The sequence below is a fragment of the Ochlerotatus camptorhynchus genome, unplaced genomic scaffold (assembly GCF_037179485.1).
Source record: "Ochlerotatus camptorhynchus isolate MF236.1 unplaced genomic scaffold, CSIRO-AGI_Acam_v1.1 ptg000357l, whole genome shotgun sequence".
NCBI lineage: Eukaryota > Metazoa > Arthropoda > Insecta > Diptera > Culicidae > Ochlerotatus > Ochlerotatus camptorhynchus.
This window is the reverse complement of record NW_027040845.1, coordinates 4,937,337-4,951,672: the sequence shown is the minus strand read 5'-3', so window position 1 is coordinate 4,951,672 and position 14,336 is coordinate 4,937,337. Positions and strand designations below refer to the sequence as shown.

Below are 14,336 nucleotides of genomic sequence, written 5' to 3'. Positions count from 1 at the left end.
ACAAAGCTCCAATCTTCTCTAGTGAGAGCGAGTATTGTCGGCAACCAGTTTTTCTTCGGCAACCGTTCCATTTCAACTGCATGTAAATCTGCTGTTCTATTATCGGCAACTCGAAATCAGCTACAATTTGTAGTGCGTGTGTTTCATTTCAAGAAAACCCTGCTAGATTGCTTTTTCTCAGTGGTAAAAATATAGTCAAATTGAAGCTGAAAGCATAAAGAATCGTTTGCATGCATTCAGCGAAGTGTTTTCGTAAGAAAATCCAGTGTAAACAGTGTTTCAATTTGGGTTGCTGAAAATAGTCTGTCATGCCGAAGCCGTCATTTCCCCTAGTTCACTTCACACCAATCAAAAAGTTGGAGGCTGATGTACAAGACACAACCGCATTGTTGACGTAGGGCTACGAAATTTATGTTCGATTTTCTAGTTTGTTGTTTCGGATATTGTTTTTGGAATCAAGTGAATTTCAACTCTTTTGTAGAAAGTTGTGGTGGCCCTGATTTGGGTGGTTTTGTATAACAGTGTAGTGTGCAACAAAACGGACATCCCTGTTTATCACTCGGCAGTCAAACGATGACTGCAGTCAAACTTTCTACGTTTCCCTTACTTAAGCATTTAGATTAGCATCCCAAATAACCAAAAGTTCCGCATTCAACGATAAAACTCACTTCCAAGTTTCCTTAAAGTTCAAATAAAGTTCAGACAGAACCTTCAAGTTCCATAAAGTTCGAATAAAGTTCTAACAGAACTTTCAAGTTCCGTTAAGTTCAATTAAAGTTCTGACAGAACCTTTAAATTCCATAAAGTTCGAATAAAGTTCTGACCGAACTTTCAAGATCCATAAAGTTAAAATAAAGCTCCGACAGTACTTTCTTCCCAAGCAACCAAAAGTACCGCATTCAACGATAAAACCCATTTTCAAGTTCAATCAAGTGCATATAAAGTTTCAACACAACTTACTGGCTACTTTAGAAGCTATAGAAAGCACACGGGGAACTTCAGGTTTCAAAAAGTTCCGATGCGTACTCTTAGCAAACGTCAAGTTAAAAAAAAAAGTTTAAAAAAGCTTCCCTGAGCACTTCTTAGGAACTTAAGGCAAGACTGAAAACAAAGTTCCGAACAGGTTCCCAGCGGAACTTCTTAGCAACTTTAAAGTATCTTAAAAGTTTCCTGCGGAACTTCTTAGCAACTTGAAAGTTTCTTAAAAGGTCCATCATAACCCACATGAAGCAATCCACACAATTTTTTTAAGAACGAAAATTTAATTCCTCAAACGGCTCCAATACTACTGCTAATGCTGGTAAATCAATACACCTTCATACCTGCCTTTAGAAAATAACTGTCATAAAAACCTGACTTTAGCATTAACTTTCATAAAAGTTGTGAACTATATATAGAATTGGTGTAGAGGACCCAAACCTTTTTTATTATTGGCTTAAAGTTCCATTCAAGTTCCACCAGAAGCTGCTTAGAATGCTCTTCAATTGTGATAGCGGAACTTTCAAGTTCTTATAACGACTTAAAAATAAAGCTGCTTAGAATTCTATGGACCACCTTCAACCAAGCTGCTTAAGCCAAAAATAGCCTTTTATCAGATCTTTTGGTTGCTTAGGATTTTATGGATTTTATTTTTTCTGTATTTTACTGACGTACAGTGTATCTAAAAATTAAGCGGCATATGTCCTTAAATTTTAGAAAAAAACAGCTTTAAAAGCACAATTTAAAGAGACACTTTTCTGAATTTCTGGCTGCTGAATCATCATAATTTTATCAATTATTGGTACAGTGTTGGGTAGACTGATGCAAATTTTGAAATTTTTGCTCCAGAGTGTTCAAACGGTTTTAAATCGGGTCCTGATTAGCCTCCGAAAGTTTAAACTCATTTGATAAGAGACTGACTTGGCACAAACCATTTGAAGTTTATATGGAAATTACTATGGGAAAACAAAACTTTTTGTTCATTGTCTTTTGGCCTTTTTACAAATTGTACTGTTAACAAATTCTATTGCTATTCTTATGGGAATTTTTATCAGCTACAACTTTGCAGAAAATCGTTTTTCAGCCAAACGTCAAATTAAATAGTTATTAAGTTTTTAAGAGATTGATAATCTTATGGTACACAATACAGTTGCTTAATACACTGTATTCTGCAGTGGGACATAGTAGCCATGATTTTTGCCCTATATTCTACACGGTTAGAAAAAAGTACCCAACATTAAGTTCTTTTCACTCATCCCGGCACTATAGTGCAGGAACCCAAAAGTAGGTAAAGCGGGTCAAAGTAATTTTCATTTACTTGTGTGCAGTTCGTATGGAATTTTCCACTGTCTTTTTAACCATAAGTAAGTTAGTTGTACCCAACAGTTGGTAAATATGATTATACTCAACGTTGAGTTCCCACACTTTAGTACCCCTGTTGGGTGGTTTTGCTCCTCCGTTTTTGACAACATTAGAAGGAGAAAAGGAGACAAACTAGTCAAAAGTAGGTAAAAGTGAACTGGCCGTTGGGTACTTTTTTCTTACCGTGTACGCGCCATAAACACCAATGTTGCCTGCTGAACAGTTGATTGAGCATAATCATAAGACATCAGTGACTTGAATCATTAATAACTTTTGTTCCTTACATTTGATCGAAAATTGGTCTTGTACAAAGTTGTAGCTGAAAAAATTTTCAACAAGCTCCAGCTATCATTTTTTAAAGTAGTCAACTGATAAATTTTGAGATCGATATGAACTGAAATGATGGTTTTTCCATAGTAATTCTCATATAAACTTCAAATGGTTTGTGCCAAGTCCGTTTCTCACTAAATGAGTTCAAATTTTGGGAGGCTAATCAGGGCCCAATTTGGAACCGTTTGAGCACTGTGAAGCAAAAATTTCAAATTTTTCATCAGTCTAGTGTTGGGCTTATTTGGTTGCGATTATTGAAAGTAAGAGCTATTCGAGAAAACGTCTTTTCCTTGAAAGACCTTAAAATTTGATATATAATGAATTAATTTTTTTGAAATTTTGCTCATTTTAAGTCATAATAAAGATCATTCATATTCCACTAATTTGACTAAAATTCGTCCACTAGGTAAAATGTTCAAAATCGTGCGTTTTATCGAAGACGTCAAATCAAGAAGACTGGCAACTGTTCCCTTCTCCTATACAAATATCAAAGGTCACTGATAACAGCGCCTCTGTCAATCAAAGGTGGAACATTGAAGCACAAGTGTTAGTGAGACTGCTCATAAACAGTGACTGTGTGTGTGTGTGTGTGACCTAATGTCACCGGAACGAATAATAATAACACGGTACTCGTTGTTGTTTTTGTTTTGCTCTACAAAATTTCACGGCAATTTGTATCCTAATCCCAGCAAGCCGGTGGTTTTCCAACTCCAAACCGAAAAACTTGTCATGGTGGATCAAGTAGAGGATTGAAACTCGGATCGATAGCTAGTGAAGGTAGGTTTTGCTTGTGAACGAGGAACCGAAATATTGTTTGTTTTGCCTGTTAGAAGCAATAAATTATAAGGAATTGGCAGCTTCCACCACCATTGAGTGAACTACCGTCATTCGGAAGCTGCTGAAATTTCAAGGATTCTAAACGAAGAAAGAGCAGCAGGATCTAATGTTGGAGAAAATGAAAATGAAAGTTTGAAGGACTACAATCCCAAACGGTACGTATTGATAAAGAATATATTTCCATTTAAGATGTTGTCAGCACATGAAACCACCGGATAGTGATCCTCTGTATGCGAGTCTGTACGCTTTAACAATTCTTGGAATTGACCGACCCCTTCCAGACAAGGTTGCAAAGACTCATTTCAGCTAAAATAATGTTTTTCGGAATAATAAAATCAAAAGATGGTATGATGGCATGTTTTACTTGTAACTTACAAGAAGAGGTTACAAAGTATGCGTTGGAAACATAAAACCTGTAAATTTTGCTTTCTATGAGTCACAATCAGCGATTTGCTGATCGCTGAGTGAGTGAGTGAGTGAGTGAGTGAGTTTGTGAAAAATCGCTGATTGTGACTCTCATGAAGTGAAATAAACAGGTTTAATATGTCAAACACATTCTTTGCAACCTCTTCTTGTATCCTACCAATTCAAAATTTGATCATGGCATCTAATTATTTCATAATTTAGAAAAACATTGTTTTAGCTGAAATGAGTCTTTGCAACCTTGCTTCCAGATAATGATAACAACAGTGTCGGATTGGCCAGTGACATTCAAATAGTCAGCGAGTACTTACTGTACCAAGTTGCCGAGCGTCACAACTTAACTCCCCCCGCTGTGGCCAGGTGCCAAAGCCATGCGGAACGGGCATGCATGCCCATAAATGCATCACTAAAGGGCTTAGAAAAAGTTGAAGATAATTCTGAGATAGCAAATTAATGATCGAGGAAGGTTCCACCATCATTGTGAATGGCATCATTGCCATAGTTTTAATTTTCAAAACAAGTTTAATTACGCATCTGTTCAGTTTCAGCTGGAATTTTACTCGTTGTCAGCATAAAGTAAAGAAAGAAACGTTTCACTTTTTGCGACAATCATAACAAAACCAATAATTGACAGCTATTTATTTCTACCTATGTGTGTGAATGCACTCGTGAATTAACACACACCATCATACACAGGTTCCCATTTTTACTCAGAAGAGGCGTTGCCGTTACTGTCTCCTGATTTTTGGAAGAGTTGCCAGTCTTCTTGATTTTTAGTCTTCGGTTTTACTCAAATAACTTCATACAGGTTATTCCAATAAAGTCCAAAACTAAAACGATAAATCAATAAACATCTGTTTAACCAGCAGCCAAGATGAAAAAAAATTATTGAGAATGCTTTATTAAATGTTCCACTAGGTTGTAGTGGTTGTACGCTCAATTTTGCGATACACTGTAGGTGAATGAATAGAACAAAAAAAAATGACGATATAGTGTCAAGATTTGTTTGGTATAAATAATATAGTTGTTTATCAATGATTAACTATTGTAAAATGATCAAAGTGTTAAGCCGCAATCAACCAAATGGTACTACTCAATATACTTTTTTGTCTTTGCTTTCTCTATTCATTCACCTACATCAGCAAAATACAGAATTCCACTTTTTTTTAACTAGTTCGTTTATTTAGTAGGCTCAGTCGTGTGTGACACTTTGTGGAGCCAAAAATCAGTAATGTTTGAATTTACATTTTAAACAGCAGTAAATCTAGGTTAGTATTGGTTACCAATTACTCGTGGCGGGCTCGAGGTTAATGTGTAAAAATTTCGATTGGAAGAAGCTTGGTGGGAAACTGGTTTCTGAAGCCTCCTTCAGATACTTCTCTCGGACGGTTGACCAAATCCCGACTGGTCAGGGGCAAGTAGCACAGAAACAGGAGGATAATAATACTGGGACACAATGGCTGGAAATTGTTTGGAAATCACATCAAAATCTAACATCAGACAAACAAAGGAATTCGTATATCGCCTGCATGTAGGGAAGATCACAGGTTCTTAATACATCTCTTATTAGGGCCACTAGGGTATCAAACAGTCGTGCTCTGGAGGCGTCATTACCCGGGCAATACCAAACTGTGTGATCGATGTCATCATAACCGGCTCTGCACCTACATATATTGCTGTCAACGAGGTTTATTCTGCGTCTAGCGAGTGGTGGTTGGACATAAGTCTTGGCATCACGCGAATGAAGCCCCGACTTACATCCAGACCTTTGAACCACGCTCTCGAAGAAACATTTGAAATAATGGAATGTAACCACCGCCCAAGAAAATTACTTGTCCAATCGTTTTGCCAACTTAGAAGAGAACTCTGACGTATTAATGGGGAAAATTCATCATGTGAAATTCTTCTTTCATAAATCTCGCCTTGTTGTGCGCCCACCTTTGCGAGAGAGTCTGCCTTCTCATTGCCTTATGACTTATTTCGATGATTTCTAGAAAGTAAAAGCTCGCCAATGCAAATCAACATCACTATCGGGTAGGGGAAGACTTCCTCTATCTGACGGTTATGTTGGTTTGCGTGGACGTGCCTTCAATTAATAGAAATTCTCGATAGAAGTAAGTATTTACAACAGCTGTTACGTCCTAATTCCAGCTCTATCTAGATGTATGATCTTTCGACCAGCAATTTAACTTAGTCATCTGCTCTCTTACCTTTGAAAGGAAATAAGACGAGTGCCAACCTTGTTTCATCGACCGAATAGCCTCAATCGAACTGAGACAGTATTCATTGAAGACGCCGAAGCCAGTGGATCCATCAATGCGTGATCCATCAGTGAACAGTCTTCTATTTTTGCTGAAAAGTACCAACTAGTCAATTACGTTGGTACTTTTCAGCAAAAATACGGGGAATTGAGATAGGTCTAAGTTGATCTGGAACTCTTGTTTCATGGAGAGAAAAAGCCTGTTGTTTTTACCATTATGAGATGGATAATAGCTAGGTAGGTCATGGCTTTTAATACACATTTCCTGGCAGTTAGTGAAAGGTCATTTCGATTCAAGCTCCTGCCTGGGTAAGTTGAACACTGATTAGCTGCGTCGTGGGTGATTTGCCCATAATTAATATCGGCGGATTTTCACATTTCTGGCGATCCTGCCAGGAGACGAACTTGGAATCTTGGAGACCCCCGTTTAGGTAATAAAGGGCAAATCACCCACTTGCAAGGAAAATTGGAAATTTGAACGCGACCGGGACGGCCGTTTTGAATGCGAGTGAGGACGCATTTGCAAATAAGATGAAATACGTAGTACATTGCTCGATCCATGCCGGACAAACGGGTGAGGACTACCTTACCCCGACCCAGCGGGTTCAGGGTTCAGCGCTAGATCAGACAACTGAAGGAGCTGCTCTCGCTGGCTCGCATATACCTGGAACAGCGTGATACTGAATTTCTAAGGCTTACCAAAGAGGTTGTTGAGCTGCGGCTCTTCAAGGTATCACTCAGTTCCCCGGAGGAACGTTCAAACTCCAGTGACGTCGTAACGGTGCGGGAGAAGACCACAAACGATGCAAACACGCCCATCTCTCAGGGAATTTCACCGATTGTGGATCAAACGGACGAGTTTAGCAAAGCCAGTCTCCGGCATTATCTGCACAATCATGGCATCCACCAGGTGCAGGTCATGGACAAGATGTTCACCTCGGAGATGCAGAGCTTGGTTGACGATTCGGGACATTGCGAGGACATTATGACTTCGTAAGCAGTGGCTTGTCGAGATGTACGAAGCTCGCATAGTTAAACAGCAACAGGCAGACGAACAGCAGAATCGCATGTCCAACAATGATCGCGTTGAAGCTTTGCTGTAGAAATTGTCCTAGTCGAACAGCAGATACTGTGATCTGGCTCCAGACTACTGTGAACATCACCAGTCGATTAACGTTGTCAAAGTGAGTTTTAATTCTAGACGCAGCCGATGCCACCGATGTTTCTATAAAAAATATACGGCGATTTGTTTTTGGTGAAAAAATGGGAACTACTGATTTTAATGTAAAAATTTACACTGGTGGTTCAGCAAATTTTTACGGAGCACAACTACAAAATATTGTTTTCCCTGATTACACAAAAAAAAAAAAAAAATCAACTCTCCATACATTTTTTCCATTAACATTATGCCAATAGAAAGGTGGGTGGCGCCATGATGTTAGTGAAACTAAAACTGAAAGCATTCAGTTATTCATTATCATTAATTATTGTTAAAAAAAAAACTAGTTTAACTTTTATACCGAAGGCTAGGGAAGATATGAGATGTATAATTACTAGGTAGGTTATGGCTTTTCATACACATTTCCTAACAGTTAGTGAATATCCGAGGAAAATACATAACAAATCGATGTCAAACTCATTTTGACAGATCTACTTTCATACATTTTTTAGGTTTACCAGAGGAAAATAATAAACAACTTTACACGGCATTGCTCCCGCTAGTGTGCGTGCGTTAAACGTCACTAATCTCTATAGGATAGATTGACAGAAGAAAATGTGCAAGACAACAGCACCAATTTAATTACAACAATAACAGGCTTGTTTATCATTGTCATGGCAACCACATATCAGTTTTGTTTTTTATCGTTCGGATAACTACAACCAAAGTTAGAGCAATGTAAGTGAAACTCAATGATTTCTTATGTTATTAATTCCCCAAAATCTTACACACACTTTAATCCATTGGCGCAACCTCTAAGCCTTCATCAACCTAGTTTCCCTAGAATTAGAAATGTGATATATAGTGAAATTAGCGGAAATTGATTCCCAGAATGTAACCGGTATTTCAATTAAACAATATTTTTTTATAATCACGTCATTTTTACAAAGCCCCTCAAGACAGAAATCCTGGCTGCACCAATACTCGAAGAGCAAATGCTCAGAGTAGTTCATAGAGTATGAACATTTTTTGTCAAAATATACCCCAGCACACTTTTCTAATCAAAATCTTCGTAACCACAAGATTTCTATCCCAAAGCAATTAACCAAACCACAATTGAACTGTCCGGGCTGAATGTAAATCACGCCTACATTACTCGTTCAGTGGAACTCCACCATTCTCTGTTTTGTTCTACCAAGGGCCCAGCATGATTTTTTGCCTTCATAGTTTGAATAACAGAACAGTAACATACTTCACATACTGAAGCCGGATTTGCCAGTTCGTTCGTGCCTTTCTATCGCAAAATAAAAGGGCTGGCAAGCAGTTGTACAAGTGGCTCATCAGTACGGGTGGTAGCTACTGCTGAAAGGAATTCCTTCCAGTCCAGCTTCACCTGTGAGGGAAATTTTCTCCAACAATGAAGCTCATAGGTTGGGATTGAACGGGATGATTAGTGGAAGGCATTTCTTAAACCATATGCTGAAAACCACAATGTGAATAAATCTACGTTTATTTTCCCAGTTGTGATCAAGTGCGAGTTGTTGAACTGCCATCATCAACACCACGAATCATGGAACCTGGTGTATGGCTATAGAGGGAGTCGGACGGACGTTTTGCACCGCAACGATTTATCACTTTTAAACGTTTCCCAAAAGCCTTAACCCAAAACCGATTCCATCGTCGTCCGCTGGTTGTTTCGGTCCGGTCCGGTGTGGAAGGTGCAGCTGTGATTTGTTTTGAGTACTGCTGGCCACAATCTGTTCCCAGACACATGTGCTTGGAAGTGGCCACCCCAACAACGAGAAGCTTCACAATCCAAGTGTTAGATCAACCATTAGCAACGGCTCTGGCTAGTTTGAAATTTCAATAGCTCGCGTAAATCTAAAAATAGGGCTTATTCATATGCGCGTTCACCGATCACCGCTTCTAGATGCAAGGCAATAGGTTCTATCTGTAATACCGTTGATGCTGTTGCCGAGTGTGGGGTCAGTTAGTGTTGTTTGCATGCACAGTCTGTCAGAGGTTGGGTTGGAGGGGGGAAAGGGGCAGGTTCGATGGACATTCAAATCGAAAATTTTAAGACCAGCATAGAAAATCTGTACGTGAGGTTCTGATATACTGTATGCTGCAACCAAATATACAATCGCATATATCGGCTGCAGTTGCTGTGGCATGTGAGTGACGTGAGATGTGTGTGAGTTGGGCAATGTTTTTTTACGAAATATTTTATTCAACACCACAGTGCACATTCTTCGGTGGTCTCGGTATCTTGTTGAGTCTGTTGTCGGTATTCTGGTGGAGAATGAAGTTTTGGATGGCCACATCTGACAGTGAGCTGCATTTTGCATTTAATATTTCACAACAGATGGGATTCAGAGGTTAATTTATCAAGAAAACAGTTGATCTAGCATTTTGGTACTTGCAAAATGAGTTGCAGCATCGTTATACATATTTTTAAATTATTGAGAACTGAATGTGGGTTGTGGTTTTCACAGGTTCATGTAAGATAGGCGCAGGTTCAGATTAAGTATGTAGCAGTTTTTTTTTTGTGTGATTACTTTACTTGTACAGGCTCAATCGAATAAACGAATATCATTTCCATTAGACATTATTAATGTCCTAAATATAAAGTTAAAGGCATTCAACCGAATAATCACGGTCGTCTCGAGGTTTGTGGATGACAATTTTATGGATGTGGAGAGGGAGAAGGAGATTTTTGATACAAAAGATTCACTATTTTTAAAACATGTACTTAATCCTATCAAAGATAACAGACGTCCAACTTCCACCAGAAGCTTTTGTAAAGATGAGTGGGAACTTTGCCGTTACGTAGCGCTAGTATCTCCTGCTTTTCTTTATAGATTTTCCATTTTCGACTAATTTGGTGCTAGTATCGATAAAAGTTGGACGTCTGATTTCTGTGCCTTAGGGATGATCGAATATATATCTCAAATTCCCTTCACTCCATGTATTTTGCCAGCTGGAGAATATTGTATTAGGTCCTAAGTAACGTCGACAGATTCTCTTCGTTGACTTTCTCTTTGCATCACCATGGCCATGTAAAGACATTCCCAGGGTTTTTTTTTCAGTACACAGATCGATAAAAGAAGCTTTCATCTGATATCTAATACGACAAACACAACAAGAAACTGTTATGTGCTCAAGTTATTAACGAAAGAGAAAGTCGACGAAGAGAATCGATCAATGTTACTTGGGACCTAATGCAATGTTCAGCTTGAAATGATGAAAAATTCGTTGCAGGCGATTTGTCGGTCGTAAAAATCGCCTTCCATAGCACCAACCTTTGCAAGCGAGTCCGCCTTCTCATTGCCCGGAATCGAGCTGTGTAGAGTGACCACCCCTTGGTTAGAGGGGAAGTCACAATTGTAGACGGTTCGCTTCACGGGGTAATCCGGTTTGTGGTAGAGCTTGCACGGAATGTCCCGAATGTAGTCTTGAAACATCTCTTGGCCGTCTGATACAATCCGCACACTGTGGATTCAGAAAATTCAAGTATCCGTTCGTCACCAATATCACTTTACTGTTAACATCGGAACAACGCAAAATCAAAAAAAGTAGAAGGGTCTGTGCCTAGGGGCACGAACGGAAGCTTGACGTAGGACCGCTAGTGGACGAAACAAATGTGAACATTTAGTTCTTTTAATTGATCAATCATCAATTATCTTAACTCTTTCCGTTTTTTATGTGTAAGCGTTTCAAATTTGTAGTATTTATTTCAAAGAGAAAATTGATGAAGAGAATCCAAGGGGCTGTCAACTTGAGTATTTTCAATTCGTCTACCCGACTTGAAAAAGTGTATTTTGAATTTTTTGTTTTCAAACAAATATATCTTTTCAGGTTAAAGCAGAATGCTGTGCAACCAAGTGGTACCCGATTATGAGGACTGGGTTTGGGAAGAACGTTTAACAGTGATAAATTTATCACTTTTTATTTGTACATTGGACAATTCTTGACATTACCACTTTTTCAATTGCTTCTCGTTAAGTCCGAAGCATTGCTATAGATGCGTAGAAATATTTCTGATCGATTGGTGATAAAATTATTGAAATTGGTCCAGGAGCAGCTGAGTTATTAATGTTCAAAATCTTTCATAATTTTGTTTCATTTTCCATTTTCGGTTTTCAAAAAGTGTACCCCCAGTATAGAAATGAAAGGCGTAGTCCTACGTCAAAAAAAATGATGGGAGGAAAATTTTGCTTCCACCTACAAGCACAGCACTCTTCGATCAACACTTGGGTCGATCTCATCGGCCGTGCATTAACATTCCAATTAGACCCTTACGACTATTACTTCTTGAGCAACATGTGATAAGGTCCTATGAGCCGAATGTAAATAATGACTTTAAAAGTCAATTTCTCACGACTCACAAAGCGCCCACGCAAACTAACTACACAATCTGATAGAGCAAACTTACTCTATCTACCAGGCGTTGCTGTTGGTTTGCTTGAATGAGTCTTAATCTGCGAGAAATCGACATTTCAACACCGACAAACCGACATGAATGATCATACAAATTACAAAGAAATATCTGATCAAAGCACAACAAAACTGACATCTGCCGCCGTGTTCGAGAAAAATGTGTATCCTAGCCACGAACAAGCGTACAAAATGAGTTGGTTGGTGTCTAATCTATTTCGGAAAAAAATATTTTTATCTAGATAAAACATGTCTATGGTTTTGCAAGATGGGATCACTGCACATTTGAATCTGCCGTTATGGATTCTCGATCAAGAGTTAAGTTTAAGTGTCATGTCGGTTTGTCGGTGGTTTAAAGCCATTGTTTACATTTTGAACATAGACCCATTTCACATGTTGATCTAGACTTCGTTATATGAGTGGTCACGAGTAAAGAGCCTGAATTTGTAAAGAGACGACATGTCAAAATTGGAACAATCGATTATCTGTCAAAGTCATAGGAAAAGTTATTCCAATCGAGCCAGGCCAGTGACAAGGCCTATTGGCAAATCAAAGTTGGCACTCGTGGAGAATAGAAGAACTATTACAGTGATGATGGTTTCAAAATTTTCCACGGGGAGGTATACGAGTGCAAACTTAAAATGCTTTTATTTTGCAAATGGAGCATTTTATTTAAATCTGGTTAATGCTACGTTAGTAGAAAACTTAAGGAATACTCAATAGACGTATAATATAGAAAACATAATTTATTTTCAGATTATTAGGTGTATACATAGATTTAAGCTTTTCTACCACTGTAGCAGCAACCAGATTTAAATAAAATGCTCCATTTGCAAAATAAAAGCATTTTAAGATTGCACTCGTATACCTCCCCGTGGAAAATTTTGAAACCATCATCACTTTCATAGTTCTTTTATTCTCCACGAGTGCCAACTTTGATTTGCCAATACCAACAGCAGCGTTTGACAGTAGGCACCATGTCCCGGGCTCAAATCATTTATTTTGCTGTGCTGGGCTCGGTGCTGGGCCCGCTGTCACGGTATAACATGTTGCCACTGGGCTGAATCGAGCAGAAGTCCTGTCAAATGGATAAGGTATCGCCTCTTTACCCAATTCAGTCTCTTTAGTCATGATCTATTTGGCTTTTATGTTGGTTCTAAAAGCATCGTGGTTCATGTTATTTGGATCAACCGGAAAGAAAACACTGTCTCTTTCTACCTCATCAGTTCTTACGGGAGAAGTGTAAGTGACGTCAACAATGTGGTTGCGTATGAATGATAAGGAGTGAAAAAGAAGCGCAATTTCACATGCCGAACGGCCGTACTATTGTAGATCGGGGGGTTTATCTTCGATAGGACTAGAGTCGGTGTATAATGAGTCACGCCAAGAGAAAAACAGTTGAACTCGCATCACGGTTTTCGAAAGATTCCATTTATTTTCATTTGGCAACAGAGGACTGCTACATCAACTTCAAATGACTTCCAGCGAGCAAAAAAATAGCGGCTGTTGTAAATCATTATATCAGTGATTTTGTCCAATCATCTCAACAAAAAATAGTAGAAATTCTCATTAATGATCGCTACCAAACGTATCCCATGACAATTTAATGATCACTGTGTGTTTATGATCATTTCTTCGATTATATTTTATATTTTATTGCAATACCTTTCGTGGACCTCTCATAGCATCGTAATGTTTGTTTACTTTGCACGATAGGTAGCCGGTTTGACAGTTCAATAGGTAGACTTGACTTCACTCTTGGCGTGACTCATTATACACCGACTCTAGATAGGAAGAAGTTGCATCCCAGAGTGACTTGAAAAAGAAAAGTGATAGGTATTTGGTTATTGTGCGGTTGGAATCACTGGAAGAGGAATTGTTTAAAAATGACTAGAGAAAAATAAGCATCGGGAATGCGCTCCCGGATATATTGATTTGGTGAGTACGTTCCAGTTGAAGATTGTTCTTATACATTTCTCGATTGCATTTTCGAGGGGACGTGTCTGATTTTGTGGACAGAGTGTTTGATGGTCGGCTTGGTGTGGCTGGTAGCTCGCCCGCGCATGTTGCGCCGCTATCAGGTAGGGAAAAATTTCCCCTATCTGATGTTGGTGTTGACATGCGTGGGTGGGATGCCGGTTGCGCCGGATTGGGGATCGGATGCATTGTTTTGCGGGAGCGGATGCGTCCCTTCGGGGGAGTAATAGAGATTTATTTTCATCGTTCCCATTTATCAGAGGGATGACCTCGATCGCATGAAGCCATGTTCCTTGAGTTTTTACGGTTAGGTGTCTACGAATAATCCATGACTTGACCGATTAGTTTTTGTTGTGTTGTTAGGTATGGCCTTAACATGACCATGAGGACCGTGGTTGAAGACTGACGGTAGTCACGGTAGGTCGTGGTGGGTTTGGTGGTGTTGGCGACGAAATATGAAAGAGAAACCAGTTCTTTTAAAACGCAATAGAGTTCGGTCGAGATAGCTTAAAAGATGTGCAATATGGGTACGCTGGTGAAATCGGCAAGCGTGAAGAAAGGAGCACGGTAGCC

The 14,336-nt window shown here is 39.0% G+C and overlaps 1 protein-coding gene and 1 pseudogene across 1 annotated transcript in view; one reads left to right on the top strand and one right to left on the bottom strand.

Annotated features, from left to right (window-relative positions):
* LOC135709243 (protein CEPU-1) overlaps positions 1-14,336 on the bottom strand; it is a 302,225-nt gene that overhangs the window by 198,955 nt on the left and 88,934 nt on the right. The window lies entirely within an intron of this gene.
* LOC135709311 (protein quick-to-court-like) lies at positions 6,722-8,483 on the top strand (annotated as a pseudogene).